At 44.0% G+C, this 24,066-nt stretch overlaps 1 protein-coding gene across 9 annotated transcripts in view; it reads right to left on the minus strand.

Annotated features, from left to right (window-relative positions):
* STRBP (spermatid perinuclear RNA binding protein) overlaps positions 1 to 23,040 on the minus strand; it is a 117,359-nt gene extending 94,319 nt beyond the window's left edge. For 5 of the 9 annotated variants that reach the window (XM_075015721.1, XM_075015720.1, XM_075015725.1 and 2 more), the window contains exon 1: positions 1,115 to 1,197. The gene's annotated coding sequence lies outside the window, so the exon portion shown is untranslated. Of the gene's footprint in view, positions 1 to 1,114; positions 1,237 to 22,614; positions 22,675 to 22,914 lie in introns of those variants that run through there. The other 4 variants (XM_075015719.1, XM_075015717.1, XM_075015718.1 and 1 more) reach the window with 4 other exon arrangements.
* Between the last annotated feature and the right edge of the window lie 1,026 nt (positions 23,041 to 24,066).

Genomic DNA, 24,066 nt, shown 5'->3' on the forward strand with positions numbered 1-24,066 from the left:
GTTGAAGAAAAATCAATCTGCATTAGTCCATAAACATTGGTGGGAAGTAATTTTCTAATTAAGAAACATGTTAAAATATGGTTAAGGGCTTTTTTTTTTTAAAGTGTATTTGGCTGTTTATAAGTTCCAGAAAAAAGGGCCTGCACTCTTAGTTCTCTGAATGCCCTTGACAATATTTTAAAAATATATTAAAAATTGACAAACGAAGACCAACATCACCTTAACAGCTCTAACCTGATTGTGCTGACACACCTATGTAGTAACCAAAACAGAGCCATTACCTCTCCATCCCATTAGCTCAGCACTGTTATGGAAAAAGAAGACAAACTTAAGTTTTTCTTGCAAGATCTATTACTGAGGGCAATTCTTAGCTTTGAGACCATACGCTGAGGTTGCAAGGAAGAGTGTATCTTGTTATACTTGGAAATTGAACCAATTCTATGAAGAACTTCCTGGGGGAAGAACAATGAATCCAACAAAGCTACTTCTACAGAATACAAAAGCAGCTGAGAAAAAAAATATATATATACTTTATTGCTTTAAAAAATATACAGACTTCCATGGTTCATATTACTAGTTCATTTTTGCTGATCACTCACTACTTATCTTCTTTGGCCAATCTTTCTACTGTTGAATAGACCTTGCACTCAACAAAATTATGTCCACTAGTTATTTTCCTTATGAATTTCTATTATATACCCTCTTGTCTTTTGACAGTGGTGGAAAATCCACCTGCCACTGAGCCTTTATATCAACTCAAGCTGCTTGTGACAGCACCTTTCCAGCTTTGATTCTCTCTACATTGCAGACACTACTGTAAATTCCCTTAATCCCTTCTCATAGGTGAAGCCCTCATCCCTGTTTTGGCCACCCTTGCCCAAAGACAACACATTTTTCCCCGTTTTTTCACTAATGCTTTTAGATAGATTAGCAAGATTATGCCCATCTCTGGGAGTGCAGGTGTACAGTAGCAAACTGTTAGACATTTCACTGTATCAGAGGAACAGTCTGTGTTACACTTCCAAGGTACACAGACAGCATTAAAAAGATTCTCTGCAACAAATTAAAATTACACCAATCAATTTCACAAGGAAACAAATTTCAAGTTTTTTACCTATTGTTGTAACACAAACAATTTGAGATTTTTTGAAGATCGGATTAAAAAAAAAAACTCAGAATCGGTTTTACTATGGATGCTTCACAGCATTCTGTGTCTAGCAGCTTGAGCCATTTCCCCTGGTTACACTGTGCTCACCTACAACAAAACAAGACGGAGAAGCTTTATTAAAAAGAATCAGAAGATGTGACATCAAGTCACAAATCAGGAGCAGGAGAACTCAGGGTAGGTGCCACACCTGAAACCACTAATTCCTTTTTTTTTTTTTTTTTAAATTAAAAAGATATTTTTATGGTTGATGTCATTCTTTTACGTATTAAGGGTTAGCAACAAGCTATGGAACATTTTACCTCTCCATCAGAAACTTCAGTCAACCCCAGCTGGAGACTTAAATTTGGTACCATGTGTTCAGCAGCCTATACAAGCCAACGCCCACATCACGAAAATACAAACTCAAGTGCTAATGAGCAAGGATACATCTGCAGAGGTTTAGAAAACAATAAGCTCTAGGAACAACATTTGCTATTGTTTCTCGTGTCTCCCCTCTGCTCATCCCTCTCCCTCCCCACCAAAGGACACTGCAGGTTGCTTTGAGCTCCAAAAGGATGCCAGCTGTCACTGTACTCTAGCTTTTCTAGAATCCTTCCTTCTTGTTTTTACAGCACTATGGCAAATCAGGACTGGACTTTCCCTTCCCACAGTGGCATCTATTAAGCTCAGCACTTAAACTGTAGATCTAAAAATAGGCAGCAGGACTTTCAACTGAACACATTCTTTAAAGCTTTAGCTCTGTAAATTTGCATTGAGAGGACACACTAAAGAAAATAAAAGATCAAAAAAAATCAGATGTTTTAAATTTTTTAAATTATTTCCTTTAAAAAATAAGCCAATGGCCAATTTTTAGTTTGGAGCTTTCACTGAAGCATTTGCAAGCAGGACAGCACTGGTATTAGTGTATAAGAACTGGGAAGTGAAACTAACTAGTTTCACTTCACTGAGTGAAATGCAATAAATAAAAGGAACAGCATGAACACTGAATGGATTTAAGACGATGTTCCATTGATCCATGTTATTTAGTTTAATCAAGGCCAGGGTTTAGTCTGTTTTAAATCTGGCTTTGCTGTTTTAAAGAGAAAACAAAAATATTTAACATTTATAATAAAGTGTGGTCTTCAATATGGGGGATTATTGTCTCAAGAGCAAAAAAGTCCATTTGGAATATATCACGACACCTGGATCACCTTGGGCCATACATGGAAGTTCTGAGATAACACAGTCCCTAAAATCAGAGGATCTGCAGGATAACACAAGCTTTCACGTGCCAATACACCCAAGACTACCAGTGAATTCAGAACAATGCTTTTTACAGAGACTCAGATTTTACAGTTTTATGCTTTCTAAAGGCTGCAAATAGGAGATGGAGGGCTGTGACACATCTGCTGTAATTTGAGCCGTATGATGTCCTGAGAGCCTGTAAACCACCCAAGACCATACTTTTAACATATGGCTTAAGGCAAATGCAGTAATCCCAGAGAGCTGTGTTGAGAACTAAGTTTACACACTGCCTGGATTGCCTCTTCTTGCAATCTCTCCACCAGAATGTAATGCAAGTAGGAGAAAACTGGGGAGCTTGATGCAGGCGGGAAAAGGTGCATCATTACTGTCTCCATTAAAAGAGCTGCACATCTCTCCTGACAGCACTCACTGCACAGTTATATTAATTCCACAAACCCTGGTTAATTTCCAAGAGCAGTTGCAGGGCAGTTTCTATCTCTAGGGTAAGAGGCAAACGTAAAACCACAAGGACGGGGTCAAAGATGCAAGAGAAGCTTTCCTAGCAGAGTAGGCAGGTGACACAAACAGTCCATCTGTGGAAGCAATTAGCATTCCTCCCAGCCTGCCCAAGGCTGCCCCTGTAGCCCAACAGTCTAGAGCAGAATATTTTTTAACACTGATGAACAGTAAATTGAATGAAACATCCCACGCAATGACAGGGATTATACTCTGATGATAGCAGCCGGGAAACCACTTCTCCATCTGCTGATAAGGATGCAGCACTACCCAGTGCCTATAGCCATGCAGCAGGAGAATGTCTTTTCCAGGTTGAGTGGTGGAGGGAGGGTCAGGAGGGACTCAACACCCACTGCCTGTGAAATTCACTTATATTTGGACTGTAACCTGAAGCATTAACTAGCTTCCACTAGAGTGCAAGAAGAAATGTACAGCTCAGCTCTGAAATTTTATTACAAGCACACGTATGGCTGAATGTAGCTTTATCTACATGCAGATTCTGCAGCTCTGAACAACATACAAAAATAATGCATATTACCATGCTGTCACACCACCACCACAAGTAATCTCTTCTGTGGAGAAGAGTCTGTACTGTGAATTAGCACTGCTTTGGAATGAAGAATGTGGTATACACAACACAAGACTGACAGACACTTTTCTATGAGGGGATGCCATTTATTTTAGAGTGTCAGTTGACCTGGATATTTCTCCTACTCTGATACTTGCCATCAATATGTATCAGAGGATCTCAGAGAACTTTACAAATGTTAAACTTCAGCCCCCAGAGATAAATGTAATCCCCATATTACATACAGGAAAAATTTAAGTAATCTGCACAAGGTTACATTGTGAGTCGGAGGTAAAACTGGGAACAAAGCCAATTAATCCTTAGTGCTAATCTCACACACTAAGGCAGGGGTGAGCAAATACTGGATCCACTCTGCCAGGGTTAGTCCCTGGCAGGTCCCCACCTTTATATTTACCTGTGCATCCACAGGGACGGGTGATTGCAGTTCTCACTGGCTGTGGATCGCTGTTGTGTGGCCACTGGGAGCAGCGGGAAGCAGTGTCTCAATCTCCACAGCTTCCTACTGCTCCTATTGGCCGCAAAGAGGGATCTGCAGCCACAGAGTTGCGAGTGCCCAATACATGCAGAGGCACAAGTAAATATAGTGGCAGCTGTCCACCAGGGACTAACCCTTGAGGGCCTCCACTTTGTCCTCCTCTGCTCTTTCAGTGCATGATCCCACCCCTGTCCAATCTTGCAGTACATTTACCAGGCTTTTTCTGTTCAGTTTGGACTAATTTAAAAAAATGCATAAAAAGAATTTTTTTCTATTGATTCTCACTCTTGTATAAGCACTAGCCACAAGGCTGACCTATGCATGGCCACCTCTAATATATAATCAAGACAGCCACACAAACTCTCATAACGAATCAACGCTCAGTTATTTGTAGGTTTATGGAAGTCAAAATAGCAGCCAAACAACTGGACTTCAGGTAGCAGAGTCCTACCTGTGAATCCTATTTTCAGACCTCAAAGGGAACAGTTACTCATGCAACTCTTACGTATCAGGTAGATGTTGAAACACGTATTCAGGAGCTTTATATTAAGCTGCTGTGTGTAAAAGCGCTATCCCAGGACATAACAATATTACACACCTCACTGTCAGCAGGCCATGCTATGCTCCACATCTGATTTCAGGAAGCAGAGAAACCAGCACAGCAAAAATGCAGCAGAACTGGGGAGCCAGGCAGTTTTGCAAAGCCGCAGTAGAGAGAGTAGCATGGTGCCATGTGATCTCCGTGTTCCCCAGGGCAAACTACTCATACACCTGTACTTGGCAACTCAGTCAGGAATCCAGGGTTTCATATGCTATTCCTGTTCTGAAGAAATGCTTTACAAAGCAAAAGCCTTCCTATCACTTTTAGGAGGTCACTGTCATCCATGGTAAGCACCACACCAGTACTCTTATTCACAGAATCAAGTCTTTATGTTATGAGCAAGTTAAGGTCTTTGACAGTTTCATATATTTTAAAAGCACTTTAGTTCACCTTCAATACTCTGTCCCTTTCACCATCACCATTCAGAGCCCCAGGACTCCCCTTCCCAGGGTGGCTGGGGAGCAGCAATTATTGCTTCTATTATACTTTGCCAGTTTTGTTTTGTTTTTAGATTCGGCTAAGTGTGTACAAAGTTGAGGTGTCAAAGAAACTGCTTCTCAACAGATGGAAGCTTTCAGCAATTTCATCTTTTTCCAGAGCAGCTCAGCAAAGCAGAACTATCTTTGTTACCACATGATGCTCAGATGCCTAATCAGACAAGTAAGCTATTCATTATTTGAAAAGCATCTAAAAGAACTAATGATTTCAATTCTGTTTTCATGTGTAAGACTTATAATAACTCTTCCATAAAACTGTAAAGACTTCCATCTAAAGCAAAGGCCAATACAATGAGAACAACACTAATACAGAAGTATAAACCTCAAACGTGATCTTTCTTAAAACTGCTGCAGTGAGGGATGGTACTCAACTTATGTCTGTTTTGTTTGAAGTCAGGGATTCCCAACATATGGGTTGAGACCCAAACATGGGTTGCAATTAGATTTGTTTGGGGTCGCCAGCAGCTCGGAGCTGCATGTGTCTCTTAAAGGTGCCATTTGCAGCTCCTTAACACTGCCACGTACAGCAGCTACCTTTATCAACAGAGAAGCAATTACGCATTACAAAGACAGCTTCTCCACCTTTGATATTTGTAGCCATCCCAGGCAAGCCACTTAATAGACTCTTGCAGGAAGTAATTTTCACCCATGCTCCTCCCTTACCCCCTTTTGCTCCTCCTCCTGTTCTATGCAGCTGATGTTGCTTTTCAATTTTTTTGTTTGTATCTCACCACCCCAGATGTGACTCCCGCCCCCTGCCCCTCAAATCCCCAGCCTCCAAGCGTGACTCCTCCCAACCCCTGCGTGTGAGCCCCCTGCCCTCCAACCCCTGAGTGAGACTCCTCCTCAGCCCCTGCAGCCTCTTGGAGCGGTGTGGGGATGAGGAGCTTTTCCCCATCAAAACTCAGACCAACTATAATAATAAACTATAATAAATGTAATGATATTATTAGTGTATTTCCCTTCTTCTATGAAATAACTACTATGAATATTAAAAAGAAGAAGGGCGGCACAATTTTAAATTCTTTAGCTAGCTACGGCTCTGCTTCTCCCTCTTCCCCCTGGTTTTGAACTGCCTTGGGTCACACAGTCTTCCTGAATTATCAAAATGGGTCCACACCGGGAAAAGGTTGGGAACCGCTATTCTAAATACACCACATCACCCTAGATTTTTAAGGGTCTAAGAGAAGTTCTGACCATCTAAGGCTGACCTCCAGTATACGACAGGCCATATAATGTCACCCAGCTGTGCCTGAACTCCCCTCAAACAACTCAGAGAAAACAGCAATGACCATCTAAGTGGGATCTACAATATTTTATGCTCTGCTGCGGCAGACAGTGGCTGCTGTTGGCAAGTTCCAAACCACAGGCAGAGCTGTAAAGTCCATTTTAAAATAGATTTAATTGTTTTTTTTCAAAGTCAGAAAATTACAATTAAAGAGCTACAAAACCACCAACTATCCAACAGAAAACAGTGGCTGACTGCCAGAAGAAATAACTATTTTTTCCAGTCATATACTGCACACACTCGGTGCACACTGGGAAACATGCAGCTTGGAAACTTCCTAGTTAAAAATGAGAGACTGAGCTCTCTACATAAGGGAGGGAGTAGCTGATTAGGTGGGAGCCAGAAGTGGGGGCCCTTGAGGGACCATAGTGGAGAAAAAAGGTGCAGTGTCCTAGCACTGTGACAGGCAGCCCCTTACTGAACAAGCACTATCCTTGTGGTTGGGACTGGGAGCTTGCAGAAAAGTCCATGATCTGAGCCCAGACAAATCAACGTATTCCAATTTATTGCACAAAACAAGGTGCCAGAAGTCAATGCAGACACTATTTTAATCCAACTAGCCTCTTTTGCAATAAAACTGCTCAAAGCCATTTAATATTTAATAGCCTCAAACCACTTAAAACCATTTTCATTGTCTTCTGGTCACATCCTACAGCAGCATAGAAAGATGGGCAGGAAAGAGCCATTGCCGCCTGCTCTTCAAATAGTGCAACAGAACCTGTTAAAACAGCTTGTCAGCTCCAGAACTCCACCCCCACCCCTAATGTCACAGTACTCAGGATCTTCATTCCCTGGTGAAAGCTTGAAGCCACTAGTGTTAATTTTCTGAGCATCCCTCTGGATGGTGTGACTTTTTCTGGCAGCTCCCAATGTTCTCATCAAAATTAGTTCAGCTGTTACCATCACAGATGCCTAACAACACCCAAGAAGCCCAGTGTCAGAACTCAGAGCTCTTAAAGGCCATGGGATCTGACTCCATGACAAAAATACAACCCTAGTCACATTGCAAGAAGGGTCTGCATTTACTTGTTGCTGTTTCTAATGCGAAAGGTGCTCTCCATCCAAAGGGAGCAATTACCAAATAGCCACTGCTGTCCCCTCACCACGTTCTGGGTTCCTTCCATTACACGTTGTCACCATGTCTAGAAGGTGATCCCAGGCTGAGGGCTTTAGACTAGGAATCCACGCACTGTAATTCAAGGGAAGTAAAGCTACTGACAGCATACATTTTCATGCTGCGAGAGGGACAGTTCACTGCTTTGGGGTTTGGTCTCACTGATTTTCTTTGCATTTGATCCTTGCTTATTTTAAGAAACCAAAATGACCACAAGTGCATTCGCAACAGTTGACAGCATGTGCACAAATAAAGCGTTACATAACAGGACCGGTCACTAGCTACACCAATTTCTAGCAACCAACTCAAGAGAGTGCTCATGAGTTCTAGCACCCAGGCCCTCTGACACAATACAGTGCAAACAGACAGCCCCAGCAGCACCCCCATATGGCCAGCAGTCTTCCCTTCCACTAGCACAGTAACAGAGGAGCTCATCATTCAAAACCTGCGCACCCACCCTGACTGGCACAGGACAAGGGAAACCTGTCTCTCTCTGAAGCAGGGTTTCTCAGCCACTGAGTGAGGATCCAAAATTGGGTGGCCAGAATTGTCAAGGGTTCACACAGCAGCTCCTGTCTCATGGAGTCACCTCCCTCCTCCTACAGGGCTGGGGATCCCAGCACCACTCACGTTTAGCCCAGCCATCATTACCATAGGAGTTCAGGTAGGCCAAATTTTGAGTGAGTGGTCCTTGAGTTGGTTCACAACTCCAGTCACAGAAATCTGATCCCAGAAGGGAAGTGGGGACAAATCTGAGTGGCGCTACACCCCTGGTGCAGAGCGCCTCGTCCAGCCAGACCCATAGCACAGGAGCTAACACCATGGGGTGAGTGCTTGGCAGCAACCAACCCAACCCCAGAAGGGCGGGATCCAACTGAAACCACCCCAAAGCCCCCACCCCATCCTGAGCCAAAGATCTATCGCTCCAAAGTACCCAAACCTCAAACTGAAAAGATCACAGCCAACATGCTGAACTGTACCCACACAGACTGGAGGGCTGCAGAGATGTAGTCCCTGGAACAAAGGACTGCTATGTAAGGAGACATCCACTTTCTGTGGTACCCAAACTTACAAAGCCTCGTGTGACACAGCTCCCTGGAGAAAGGCCATGAATGATAGGGAAGATCATGCTTTTCAATGGAAATGCTCCTGACTACAGCTGGTAGGTGACCATTGAAGGCAGAGGGTGACCAGTGGGCACCTTTTACTAAGATAGGATGGATAGACTATTTTGAGGGCAGCTAGAGGTTCTGCCTTCTCTTCCCATTTCCCCACTCCCTCTCCTACACCCCCTGCCTTACTCTGCTGCTGCACTTCAGCCAGCTGCACCAAGTTTTGTGGTGTTCAGTGCCCACAGTCATTTTAATTTCAGGACTGATTTTGTGGCAGCCAAGTAATGCCAGCCTAGGATGGACACAGAACTTCAGCTCCTACATCAAGCTGGTTCAGAAAACCCTCTGTGACCAGTTCTTTCATTTCCTTGTTTTTTTAAGGAGCAATGAAGGGAAGGAGAGGACATATGCAAATTCATGTGCCGAGGTAAATTCTTTAAGGCAGGAGCTATCTTTTTGTTCTGTTTTTGTAGAGCTCTTAGCGCAACAGAGTTTTGTTCCATGAGTGGGGCTCGGAGGCACAACTGCAATAAAATAAGAGAAGAGGATTTAAGGAACATTATACCCATATACAAACACTGGTTACGCCCCTCTCCTAAATAACATCTATTTAGATTACTAACCCTTCAGCGCAGGGATACTCTATCATCATGCATCTGAGGAATGCCTGGCACAATGCAACTTTCTTTTGAATGAGATTTGCAAGAGCACCTGTAATACAAAAAATGACTAATTCCTGTCCACTAACCCAATAACCCAAACTGCCTACTTATTCCAGGCTGTCCCCTGTGCACACAAGGCCCTCCCTCATCCTAATTCACTGAGACACTATCCTACCCTACTATGATATCCCCAAGAAGTGAAGACATGTAAATACATATTAGACAATATCATGTCTTCTGCTGGCCTACCTAGCACCTCTCTGCTTCTCCTTGTGTAGCTTCTGGAACATGTACCAGGGCTCCCTACAAGCTGAATGTTTGGGCAGCCACCCAAGAGACATTCAGGTGCTGCTCAACTAAGTGCTTACAGTCCCCCCAGTGGGCAGCATCTGTTTCTGTTGGCCATGCACATTTGGTACGAATACAGTTTGTTCCACCCATGGATGGAAAAAATTAGAAGAAACACTGCTGTGCACTTGGGAGGGAAGAAACAGCTCATTTTATGTCTTTTACAGAGCAAAGCATGCATATGCACAGTATGTCTACACCACGCCAAAGATCAATGCCTTGGTGATTGATCCACTGGCCAATCTGTCATGTCTGCTTAGATGTGATAAATCAACTTCCAAGCACTCTCCCATAGACAAGAAGAGTAGCTGGTGTCAACAGCAGAGCAGCCCCCATGGACCTTACTGAATGCAAGATGCTGTGGAGAGTATAACAACTTTGGCTATGCTATTTGTGTAACCCACATAGCTATGCAGCAGTGCATAGAGTAGACAACACTTGAGTGCTCAGGGAGCTGTGGGCACTTTCCACTCACAACACTGCTCCCTCTTTTCTCTCTACGCTTATGATCTTATCTGCAAGATTTCTGCCTTTGTGCAGGAGCAGGAACCTGCAAGCGGTGTTACTGTGCTGCAGTGAAACACTGACAAGGAAAATCCTTGACACTTTCGTGATGCTTCAGACTTGGAGCAATGCAGTGCAGGAGTGCAGCCTGCAGAGATTTTCTGCTCTTCCTTCATACGAAGCAGTGAGGAAAAGCAGGCTCCTACAACCCTATGGTGAATTTAAAAAGGTCACTGTGGGGAAAGAGACTGAGGAAAGTGACCTTAATTGCTCCTGATAGCATCTTCTATATAAACAGTTCTTTCAGTAAGCTCCACATAGGTCTTTTCTACCATAAAAGCCTCCCAGATTTCTGATCTGCCTTGAGAGTCAAAACCAAGAAGGAAACACGACTTATGTTTTGGCATGTTCTCCCATTACTATTCCAATCTCCTAATGCAGAGGTTGCATGCAGACTCAAAGTCATCTCTTCACAACCCAGGAATTGTTCCAAACATTCTTAATACAACAGGAGAAAAAAAGGAAACAGAAAAAGGAAAGAGATTGCACCAAATCGCAGAGCTCCTCTTTACTCAGCCTAAAATTCAATCAATTATGAGTGCTGTACATGATACTCACTACTGTACTTCGCAATAGTCTGGGCAGGGAACGGGGGAGGATTAGGTTTTTCATCTTCACTCCTTTGAGCTGAAGTGCACCTGCTGAGCTAGCAATAAAGCTAACTATTGAATTTTAAAATAATTGGTATTCATTTCAGACAGTGCAATCTTCCAGCCTGAGAACCATGCCATAATGTGGATGTAATATATTTAGGATTAATCATTATATTTAAAAATAAAAGGAAGGAGCTAGTTAATCTCTGCCACTAAATAGACTTATTACCAGAGTGGTAGCCAAGTAAGTCGGTATCTTCAAAAACAACAAGAAGTCCTCGGGCACCTTATACACTAACATACTTTGGAGCATAAACTTTCATGGGCAAAGACTCACTTCATCAGATGCATCAGTGGAGGGGTTCTAGCGGAGGATTTAAATATAGGCTTAAGAATAGGAGGGCATCTCAGTCAAGGGGAGGGCCAGAGTTGACAAGAATATCAGAGAGTAGCCACGTCAACTCTTGTCAACAAACAGAAGTACAATTATTGTTGGTAATTTCAGATAAAATGGGTATGTAAAGAAAGAAGTGCTTCAGTGAAAATTGCTGCAAGCAAAGATATTCCTTTGCAGGGGGGTTTTCCAAAGCGTTCAAAGAGGTGACAACAGCTCTAACGGGAATGAAGAGTTTTATGCCACATTCAGATGTTGCCACACATTTTGGATATGGTTAATATAGAGCGGTATCAAAATGTACTTCGGCAGCAACCAAGAGCAACACCAAACTTTCCCAAAATTCTGTTTTAGCTAAAAACTAAACTCAATTTAAAATATACCATCAACAGGAAGGCTCTGACTTGCCTTCCGTGTGGGAGTCATGATTCTTCCTTACACTAATTTACACAACTGTGTTCCCTCCTGCTCAGGTAGTGACTTAACGTGTTTCTCAGAGTTAGCCAAATTGTTCAGCTCATGGCTTTAAAGTCTCAGGTGTGGTGCAACTTGACACTCATCATTTACTAGTCTAGGTAGCAGTACTTTGAAACTAGGTCAGATGTTTTTTTTTTCCTGACGTCAGAAATAAAGATAGATATTGCTGAGATGATCCCATCCCAAAAAATCTCCCACCTTATTCTTAAGTTCAATTAACTACACCTCCAATCAGGAGATCACACAGGAGCTACTTCTTTAGTAGCTGCATCGAAAGGTACAAGTCAACTGAAAGATGCATGCTGCTGGAAAAAAGCACCCCCACAAAGCGTATGTGTGGGGAGTGGGGTGGGGGAAGACTTGGATTTGTGTGTGTGTGTGTGTGTGTGTGTGTGTGTGTGTGTGTGTGTGTGTGTGTGTGTGTGTGTGTGTGTGTGTGTGTGTGTGTGTGTGTGAGAGAGAGAGAGAGAGAGAGAGAGAGAGAGAGTTTGGGGTGGGTGTGTTTTTGTTCATTTTTTGTTTGTTTTTCTTTTGTTTTTCATTCAGTTAAGAACCACTATTTGGAAAAGAAACTGGGAGAAGAGGAAAGCAGACACAAAACTTAAGCCCAGATTCATTAAATCTGTGCGACAAAATGGTTTCAGCAGAAATTTAAGAGTACTATACCAAAATGAGCACACAACTACCTTCCTTCCTATTTGAGAGACACGCTTTCGCTTGCCATCTTGCTGCAGCTGCACACCACAGAGGTATTTGAGCTGTAGTTTCTTTAATTTAAGAAAGCGGAGCTGCTGGCATGACTCACGCTATAATGGACCTCAACTCTGGAGTTTAATACTACCCCAGCGACCAATATTGATTTTTGGATCAGAGTGCACCCAGGTCCTGGAAAAATAAGGGTTAACTAGCACTTGCGGTAGGGTTTTTTCCTCCTTATACATCTGAGTTAATCCTTAATTTACCTAAAAGGCACAAAATCCTGATCACAAACATTTGTTTTGGTCTATCATTTAAATATGTAAAAATCTACAGTTGCCACCAAGCTAGCTACGAGAACGACATGAAGTCTTGTGGCACCTTAGAGACTTACAAATATTTTGGAGCATAAGCTTTATGGGCATCTGATGAAGCGGGTCTTTGCCTACGAAAGCTTATGCTCCAAAATATCTGTTAGTCTCTAAGGTGGCACAAGACTTCTTGATGTTCTGGAAGCTACAGACTAACACGGCAACCTCTCTGATACTTGTCAGGCTAGCTACTTCAGTTCTGCTAGTGCCATCTAAAAAGAGGGAAGTGCACTTATTGATGGTGTTCCAAAGCCAGCCTAGCTCCAGGCTTCAAAACCACCACCAAATTTGCTTCACAACCTGCTATGTTGCATGGCCAAAGGAAAAGCCAGATTCCCTAACACAAAAGGAATATCAGTTCAACAACAGGTGCAGGCATCTGCAACTGAGAACAACTAACTATACATGCTCCTCTGAACAAGTGGTCTTCTCACACTTCTTTATACTCAGCAAATAAAATAGGATGGACACCCCTAAGCCAGATTCAGCATATTAGTTCTGTACACAACTATGAGAACATTGCATATCTTCCTCACACCAGAGCCAAAAAACTAGCTGTGCAGGATGTCCTTCATAGCTCTCTCCACTTCCCTTCAACAGCTTGCTGGAATGAAGTTGGAGATGGGCTGCATTTCATTTTCCACCACTATCACCACCACACTGAGTAATTTTAGATTCTCAAAATCAACCTGCTGAAGATCATCAACCTGCTGAAGTTCCTTAAGTTTTAACTTCATGTTTGTTTTTTCAACTCACACTGAAGCCCAGATAATCAGTGTTATTTGGAGTCCAAGGGTCAACTAAATGCCAACATGGACTATTTGGTGCTTTGAAATCACCTCATGAAATATGCTATACAAGAGCCAGATATTCTCACTAGTTTCTCACCTGACACACAAACAATCACAGCCCAGTTCTGCTCCATGTCTGCGTGAGTCAGGGTAACTTGTGTAAAGGTTACAGAGTTGAGCCCTACATCCTAGTGCCACATACTATAACAAAAACTGGGTTCACTCCTAATACAGGAAACTGCCAAAGAGCAGGGCCTTAAAGACTTCTACTGTTCAATTTTCATAAGCTTTATTTTTTCTCTCTCTCTCTCTTTTTTTTTTTTTTTAAATAGAAATAAGCACACCCCTCCCTTTGCCTCCTCATTTGTGTGGTCTTGGGTACTTTTTTCCCATCCATACACAGAGCATCCACTGTCCTGATAAATGGGAATGAAAAATCATTTGCATCAGTTTAAATGTTGTTTCCTTCACACTTCAACAATGGTAACCAAGTGCAGCTGAATACGACATCTTGGCCTGCACCAAGACAAACATAAGACCTTCACTTGTATATAAAGCTTACTGAAAGGGTTAAATAAATTGCAATGATTTGACTGCTTTAAGATGAAGAAAAACAACACTATCCTGTAAACAGCAATAAAAATTCCACAGGTGCACAACTTCCACACCACCTTTTTGACCTAGAAATACCTGGGGATTTATTACAACCTGCTGCAGAATTCTCTTTTTAAGTGGAAGTGACCCATGAAGTGTCTCAGAACTCCAGTGGCTCTGACTTCATTATTGGTGTAATCAACTGCACAGCTTGGAAATTAACTACAGTGAGCAATGCCTCAGGTAAGCTAAAAAGTCACAGCAAGGCTCAGTGCGCTCACTGGGTAGAGTTTACTAGGCAAAACAAAAACCTGAAATTGTTCTTAGTGAATGTCCCAACCCCTGCCCCGCCATCATATCACTGAAAACAGAGAATTCAAGACCATCTCAGACCAACCTGTCCATCTCTCTTCCTATTGCAGCACACTGTCAGTTTCTCAGTATATGTATTCATCTCCTCTGATGTCAAAACAGCTTAAGTTAAAAAATTAACTCACTCTGTTCAGTATTAACCACTTGAGGAAGTTTAAATATCTAAATGCCAATTATTTTCTGACTTCAAGCATCCTTAAAAATTTCAATTAAAACAATTTAAAATAAATTCAGAATAAAAATTTGTCAGAAGATTAAATTTACAGTAATACCTAGGAATGCCCCACTTTTATTGATTTTTTAAGTATACATTGAGGAATTTTTCCCCTGTGCAGATGATGCATGGAGGAGAAAGCCACTGTAAGAAGAGCTTACAAACCTGGCATACAAACCTCAAGACAGACAAATTAAGTTTAGTAAAACAGCGTATAATTTACATTTTGTTCTGTCAATCACAAGCAGCATCTTGAGGCTCTTTACAACTAGTACACCAAACCACAACATTAAAAAAAATGTTTTAAATCATCCCCTACAGAGAGAATAGCTGTCGACTATCCAAAGGATCTCCCTAAATGAACAAGCAGCTATAATTCCCAGAATTAACTCTCTTCAATAACATTGTTTTGCACATACATTTACTGCCTATTTCCTCAGTTACAGAAACTGTACCACAAAAACTGACTTTGCATATCCACAGAAAATCAAACTAGAAGCTTAACATACAGACGGCCCTAGTCCATGCTTTATTATATTGAGGAATCAATCACAGCAAGTAGCTCAGTGGTCTGGCAGACCAACTTAGGCATATACACACCTACACCTGGGAACGGACTCAAAATTCCTGCTTTTTGATTAGGAAAGCCAGAGGCAAAAAGAGTCAGCGCACAAGCACAGAATAACAGCCTGTACCCTGGGTGTACAAATACACACAGATCTCTAACTGAGCTCTCAGGCTGGTGGTAGCACTGACACAGATAGTTCTTTCATGCATGGTAAAAACAGCAGCAGCACACCTATATCTTCATTTTCACTCCCACCACCATTGCCATTGATGGGCTACTAACAAGAAAACTCAGCACAGACACACTGCAAAGCAAAAAAGAAAAAAGTAAACACAGGGAAGTAGAATTGATGGAGCAGGTAGTGATGTTAAAGTTTAACTGGTCAAGTAGTAAGTCTCATCCTAAACAGATGAGGTTTGCCAGTTACAGTTAATGGGTACAGATCAGAGCAGCCCCTGCCTGCCACAGACAAGGAGTTGCTCTATCCCTGCAGGGCCACCGTGGCAGGGATGCTCCCAGTGTGCCAGAGTAGCCCCATCTGTGGTGGTCCAGAGGGGGAGGGGCAGCTGGGGAGGCCACAGACCACCCCCACCTCCCCATTTGTACCAGGATGATCGGTAGAGCCCCGTAAATTGGCGGATACCCATTCTATATCCACAAACATACCCACCCTGCGATGCCAATATCTGCAGACCATTTTTTGTGGATTGGATACAGACAAATTTTGTGTCCGTCCAAGGGTCTAATGATTGCAGCAGTTCAGCTACAAACTAAGGTCAGGAAATGCAAAGGTCAAGGAACAAACAGCTATGTTAACTTGAGCAGGTTGCATATATGCAGCAAATTCTGTGCCAGTTTTCTGGGGTGGGAGGGTGTTTGTGGTGGATTTGGTTTGTCTTAAACAAAAGACATCAACTTGAACTCTTGCCAGTTTTTTTAAGTTAAATGTAGCTTCAGGTACTGTGCCTGCTCAACTCTCTCCTCTCCCCCCATCAGCATTAGTGGATTTACGTTTTCCCATTTTTACTAGTGTTTTCCTGTCCTCCATTCTCAGTAAGAGCCTCAAAAAAACACCTATATAAAGCACTATCAAATGCATAGCTAAAACCAAGAACATTTCTCTCTAGTCTTGCAGTTAATATTAGGTGCTCTTCATAACAAACAGTGAAGGAAAAATATCAAGACCATGTGTTATAAGTGAATGGTGTCCTTTCTAAATGTGCACCTTTGTATTTCTACTTATGCTAAATGCATTCGTGATAGTACATAGAATGTGCCGACTCTGAGGATACAGCTACACTTGGGAATTTGCAGCAACTATTTGCAGCAACAGTTGAGAAGTGGCAGCAACTATGTTGGCGGGAGAAGGGTTCTGTGGCTGACATAGCACTGTCCATGGGTGCTTATGTCAGTGTTACTTAAGTTGCTCACAGGGTGTGATTTATTCACCACCATGAGCAACAAATTATGCTGACATAGTGCAGATATAGTAAGGGTTCCTACAGGAATATATGCATTTTTGATGCCGTTTAAAACTGTAATTCTACAGCATTTTTGCCTCTATTTCCTGCTGCACACAAAGCCTAAAATTTGCCAGTTTTGCTAACCTCCCTCAGCTTAAATCATGGGTTTGCAGTATTGTCTTGTATTCCCTTTTGGTCTTTCAGCATTACTGCCTTGCAGGTTATGTGCAGCCTCCCATGAATGTATTCACTTCAGATTATCTTCCCCTAAACAGCTACTTGCTGCCAATGTTTCTAATCTCCCTCAAATTCCTTTGTATTTATCCCCATAGCTGTTCAACTCCACCTAGTTCAGAATCATCTGAAGACTTCATTAGCAGTGTCTACTTGCTCTTCTAGAGACTTAAACAAGACCAAACTCTGTAATGCACCACTAAACATCTGCACCCAACCTGATGCTGTACCCCATGTTCTAGTACATTGGTCACTTTGAAATACATGAAACTGTTTATTCCAAATTTATTTGAATTTTAAAGCCAAAAAATTTAGAAAAGCACTATCAAGGACTTTTTTATAATGTACATATTAAATCCACCAAAGTAGCCACCAAATGCCTACAACTCCTTAGTGAATGAGTAGGACTTAACACCTCCAGTACAGACAATGGGACTATTTCAATTAAGTAATTAGCATAAATTAGTTTTGCAAAACTGTAATCTATTTCTGTAATTCAATCTAGAGCCACTTTATCTCTAGATGTCTATTTATAAATCTGCTACTGCTAGTTGTCCATCTCCCCCTCGGTATCTGCTCTGTTCTTTAAAGCTGAATAGGAGTTAAAGGGTAATGCCTGCCTGGATCCTTCCCTTTTCCTTTTTCAAAAACCAGTAATCTATACACTCTTCTCAAGTCTTTATATGTTTTTAGTAAGTGTTGTACAGTTATGTTTGCTAATTCACTTAATAAGTTTCCCTATACCTCTCCCACAGATATTTTCATAAATCCCTCTTAAATGCATAAGCTTTCTTTATCGGAGGGGTAGCCGTGTTAGTCTGGATCTGTAACAGCAACGAAGGGTCCTGTGGCACCTTATAGACTAACAGAAAAGTTTTGAGCATGAGCTTTCGTGAGCACAGACTCGCTTCATCAGATTTCCATGACCAGCATCTGATGAAGTGAGTCTGTCTTCACGAAAGCTCATGCTCAAAATGTTTCTGTTAGTCTATAAGGTGCCACAGGACCCTTCGTTGCTGTTAAGCTTTAGGTTTTTTGTTTTTTTTTTTTTTTTTATTGAAAACAGATATTGAATAGAGTACCACAGCCAGTTTTGATCCTTTCAGTTAGCTTTCACTCCTTTTTAGGCTAAGGCACTCTGTGATTTTTGATGTTACAAAGGAGGATTGTGCTTCACGAACAATCTTACTTATACAAGCTGTCCCAGAAGCACCACCCACACCACCTGTCCCAAGCTGGGCCCATGATCAGACCACAACATACAGGGAGAACGCCACCACAGTGAAGAAATGGCTTAGCTAAACCCTGCTAAACCTTGCTGTGCATGCTCACAAGCAACTTTTCACTTGCCTTTAACTTGATAACCAACCAGGGCACTGCCCCTCAACTTGTGGAGGTGCTCTTCAAACAGCTCTATTTATATGCGAAGTCTCAAAGTTCAGCAGCTACCAAAGCAACATGGAAAAAAGTGTGGCTTTAATTTTATTATTCTGCAATGAGGTTTTCAGCCTTGCACAGCACATGGCTGAATGAGCTTCCCTAAGACTTCCAAAAGAGATTCCCCTTTCAGTCAAAAGCACGTGCACAAAATCTCAGTTCTGCAGACCCCTGCAGAATTTTAGGAATGAGGGATTTTTCTGAAGTGAAACAGTCAGGTATCCTTAATTGGTTGAAGGCATCCTACACCTGGAACCGCTGTGTCCAATACACTTTCTGTTTGACACATGGCAAACTGGACACCATGGTGTGGTGAAATGCAGCTCCTGAGAGCCGCACACATGGAGCGCCCTCTGCACATGCGCCCCACCACTTAGTGGGACAAGTGCATAGTAGCCGCAGCTCCTCCTGTGGCACCAGAGGCTATTACTCACCACAATTCCAGCTGTGGTCCCAGGAACAGCTACAGAGTACAGCTCGGTGTGGCTCATGGGACTCCAGTTGCAATGCGACAGCAGTGGTGGCAGTTCTGGTAAGTTGTCCACAGTGGAGGGTGGGGGAGGGGAGCTGCTGCGGCGAACCTTACATTTCCATTGGGCACTGTTGGCCTAGAATTTACTTTCAAACCCCAGTGCGTGACCAAAAGTCACTCTTTCAAATGGGTCCAAAAAGTATACTCCTTCATCAAAGCTCACACACTTGTCCTGAGCCACACCAGTGAAACTGCTATTCCCTGCCCTTTATTTTTTCAAAGGCATTCCGAATAGAGCCTTCCTTTAAGTCTCCCCATAATTATGTACAGGATTTATATTGTGCATTTAGACAATATGCTTCCTGCATTTTGCTTTTACAGCGAATCACACTGCCAGTATTTTAATAATGATGATCATTACCAATAAAAAGGTACATATACAGTAATGGCAATCTCTTTTCCAAGAAGAGAGAGAAAACTAGTAATGAAAATGAAAACAATTCTACCAAGGATGCTAAGACAGTACCAGACACTACACTACGAACGCCAAACACTGCTAGGATCAGACAACTGAACACACCAAATTCTTACCAGTGCCAGTCACAACCAGTACAATCCCTTTTCTACTTCCACCACACCAGAATGTAGTAAAAGCAACAGAATGGAAAGTTCCAGACAGAATTAGTCGTGAAATTGCCAAGAACTTTCAGAGGTGAGTTCAACTTCCTTAAAACAACCAAGAAGTCAGTGGAAGCTAGAGACAGCCCAGACAGGCTGTCATGTATTTCCTATTCTTTGCATTGGCAACAAGCCACAAGGTCCCATCACTTACAGTAAGTCTTTGACTGCACAGGCAAGGCCTGGAGCCTTTTCAATGCTTGCAAAGGCCCTTTGCTTTTGAGCGATCAGCTTGTAGCATCACCCACATAAGGTGCTATTTTAACGCCCAAAGAAGATCTGTGCAAAGGTGCTAATATTTCCCCTTCCACCCCTCAAAAAAGCAATTCCAAGTGTTAAAGGCTCCACTTCCCAAGACACACAACTGCCAGCATCTTCACATCCTCCCTTCCACTCTCTTCTCAGTAGAAAGACACTATGTCCCTGCATCCCTCATCACTGCCTTTGTGTCCTTCTTAAAGCATCACCACTATCATCTCAAAAAAGGTAACTTCACTAACCATCATTACTTTAGCAATGTTACAAGAATCCTATATCATTCAATACTTTTACAAATGCTGTGTGGGTCGCTATTTGTGTTTTGATTAGTGCTTTTACATTTCTCTCAGTCTGGACAATAATTTTTTTAAAAAAATTCAATTACATTAGTTTCACTTTCACTCTTTAATTTGTGCCAGATTACATTCTAGTCAATGCTGGATGACAGTGGTTTTCACTGGAATTATTCTTGTATTATGCAAATATTTTTATTGATTTGGGGATGTAAAATGCCTTGTTTTAACACAATACAAATGAGTCACATTTAAGCTATCTGTGTTGCTTCAACCAAACGCTTCTTCCAAGAGACCTAGAAATCCTGGTCTCTATCCCAGTACTAACTTTAAATAAGTATGGAAGTAATCAGATTTTGTTACATGGTCTCATGAGCCATATATGGTCTATTTAGATTTTCTAAATCTAAATATTCCACTTTTTGGAGTAACACCATTTTTTTCTTCGTATCTATAGTGCACTTTTCATATTGTGTAATTAATTAGCTAGTGGATAACACTTTTTAAAATGAAAACTCAAGTTTTGCTCTAGTCAGCATCCCTCAATGTTTTCCTAAGCTGTCTCTTAATGAGGTTCCCCCACCTCTGCCAAAATCAGTAGGTTAATGATTAATACCTAGTACAGAGCAAATCCAGAAAGGAAAAGGAAAGAAATAGCTTTCTCTGTTAGAAAAGGTACAAAACTGGCACAGGAATCAAAAATATCTGGACACAGCTCAGTGTGTTCATAAGTCACTGGGAAGTGTGAACATTTCCTTTTTTAAAAAAAGAAAAAAAAAAAGAATAGCAAACAATACAATGAACACCACAGTAGCAAAGTTCTGATCACAAGCCCTTACGTCTGCAAACCGAGATTACATATATATAAAAAAATACAGGAACAGCCATACTGGGTTAGATCAAAGGTTCATCTAGCCCAATAGCCCATTCTCTGGCAGCAGGCAATACTACAAGCCACAGAGGGAAAGAACAGAACAGATAATTTCAGAACCTTTTCTCCCTGTTTTAAAACACCAAGCTTCAACATAAAGGAGTTCTTCTTCTCTAAAACATCCTCTTATTATTCTCTACAGAGGCAGCGTTGCAGCTAAACAAATTCATCCTCATACCTAGGAGACCAAGCCCAGTGACCTCTGAGCACAAACTGAGGTTGACACTTTCAGATTGATGGCCAAAACAACAGCTAAGATTCCTACCCCTATCAGGTGCACACCTGCTATCAAGTATGCATCTATCCCATGCACAAAGCAGGGCAGAAGGATTTACCAGAAGGGCAGCTTTCTGTGTCTGGACACTATCTGCACTGGGACCCTAAGGAAGAGTGTTCTCAAACAGACCTGCAACTCAGGCACACAGTGAACCTCCCCCCCACCCCACAATTTCCCAAATGAAACCACCAGAGACAGAAGAAACTGATCTGAAAGAATCGCTTTGCCAGTCACGTCCTGTCCCAACAGCCCCCATTTACAGTCTGCATCAGCAGAAGCACAGGACTGGACTAGATGACCTCCTGAGGTCCCTTCCAGCCCTATGATTCTGTGGTGCCCCCAGTGGCTGTCCCCATATCAGAATATCCCCCCCTTCACAGTCCCAAATAAAGCCCCTGCATGAATCCACACAGGCTGCCTCCAACAGTAGTGTCTGTCCCACCCCCATACTGCACCCACTCCCAAGTCCCATTCACTCCAGTCTCCAACCTCGATCCATATGTAGCCAGTAGTCCCTCCATCCCTGGGCTCCAGCTTCTCCACACACCCCTGGTGCCCAGAAGTCCCGCTGCTGTCCGTGCACCCAGGCCCCTGCAGCTCTCCCAGGGCCTCAGAGACCATACATCCACTCCCCCCAGCCTCTTCCCAACCATCGCTACACACTCCCTGCGTCCCCGCATGCGCCCTGCCCCAGATTACCCCCCACACCTCCTCCCGCAGCCCCTGCACCGCGCCCCCTATTGTCCCACAAGCGCCTCACCCCACGACCCGTACATCCCGCCCGCTAGGGCCCCCCACGCGCCCCCGAGGCCCGTTCACCTCGCCCCCAACTGCTCCCCACGCGCCTGCCCATCTGATCTGTGTACCCCCTCCCCAAAGCCCCCCGTCATCTGTGCGCCACGCCTCCAACGGCTCCACACGCGCCTCCCCATCGGTGCACCCCGCCCTCCAGCTCCCTCCACACGCGCTTCTCCCCGCGGCCCGTGCACCCCGCCCCCACTGCTTCCGGGACCAACCGTGGCCCGTACACCTCGCCCCCCAACTGCCCCACACGCGCCTGCCCATCTGTGCACCCCGCCCGCCACAGCCCCCCGCGGTCCGTGCACCCCTCTACTACCTGACACGCACCTCTCCATCTGTGCACCCCACCACCACAGCCCGTGCACCCCGCCCCTCGGCTCCCCCCGCACGGGCCTCCCCCCCGCGGCTGGAGCACCCCGCCCCCTGCCCGCGCCGCGTCCTGCCCTTGCCCGATGCCCGCAGCGCCCGGCGAAGGGGGAGGGGCGGAGGCCGCCGCCCAGGGTGTCTCTGATGCAGGTCCCCCCCCCCGGATGTCCCCTTACCCCGCTCTCCGTGCGGCCCCCGGCCCCGTCCCGGCTCCGGCCCCCCGTCCAGCTCCTCCGGCTCCGCAGCAGCGAGCGGGGATCCAGCACGTGACCACGCCCCGCGCCCCCATAGGCTGGAGCTGCCGAGCAACGCGAGCCCGCCCCCTCCCTGCACCTGAGAGAGCGCCTTACGCCAACCACGTAGGGGTGCCAACCCCCACAACGCAAACTACTTAACAGCCGCCTCCCTCAGAGGGGAAGGAGCGCCCTCACAAAGTTGACGTAAAGTCCTCCAGCTCTGCGAAGCGGGTTTCTCACCTGCGACCCATCGTTCCTTGCGTGAACGGCGTAACCTCGCCTGCCTCTTGCCCCTTACGATCTACGGAGATTCCGTAATGCTGCCGGTCAGGAAAGGCCCAGGCCGCACCTGAGACAGTTCCTTACGCACAATGCGTACCTCCACAGAGAGATCAGTGTCTCTTACGGACTATCCGTAATGCTCCCGGCACTGGGGCCGCACCTGAGAGCGCTTTTCCGGTGCAAGCTCGGCAGCCGCTAGTGTAGTGGATGCTGTGACGCTTGCGCAACTTTCGTATCAGACTTGGTCGAATCCCCTCCGCCCTTTCCGTGGCAGCCAGGGGCTGAGGGGGATGTGCGCTGCGGTGGGGCAGAGGGGGGGAGGAGCTGGTGAGTGGGGGGCAGGTCTAGTGAGTCAGGCTGAAAGGGGGGTTATGGGGGAGTCATGCTGGAGGGAGGGAGGGAGGGTGGGGGCAGGTTGAGGACGAGTCAGGCTGGGGGGCAGGTCGGGGGGAGTCAGGCTGGAGGAGGAGGGATGTGGAGGGAAGGGGATTAGACTGGGGGACAGGACATCAGATTCAGGCTGGGGCGGGGAGATGGGGTTGGTCATGTGGTGTTGGGAGGCTGATGTGGGACTAAGTGGGAGCAGGTATTCTTCATCTCCATCTCAGACCCAAGGAGCCCACACCACTTTCCCCAACTAGAGCATGAAGGAGTGCAAATCAGAGTGAGTAACAGGCCATCCTGGGCAAACATTGCGGCTTGGAGTGTGTTTCTACTATATGCCTACAAATCCCTTCACTTCATCCCCTGCAGCGCTATCGCTATGTTAGCAAAAACTATGAGCCTAGTAAAAAAAGCACAAAATTAAATAACGAAAACCACTAAACACTGGGTTCTTCTAATTTGGTTTCTGGTTCCTTAGCAGTTAAATGTCATTCAGTAAACTCTTTCACATCCAGCATTCTGTCATCCAAAACTCTCAGATAACCAGCATTTTAACCATAATTAAACTTTAGTTAGGTTTTCCATAAATACAGTATATTGAGAGTAAATACAAATAAACACACTATAAGTCTACAGTGCACAGTACTACAGTTGTTGGTAAATAAAGTACTCTGCATGCACACTTGTTTGTTTCTTAATATCTAATATTGTTTTTCTTTAGTGTTA

Source organism: Carettochelys insculpta, chromosome 21 (assembly GCF_033958435.1).
Source record: "Carettochelys insculpta isolate YL-2023 chromosome 21, ASM3395843v1, whole genome shotgun sequence".
Lineage (NCBI taxonomy): Eukaryota > Metazoa > Chordata > Testudines > Carettochelyidae > Carettochelys > Carettochelys insculpta.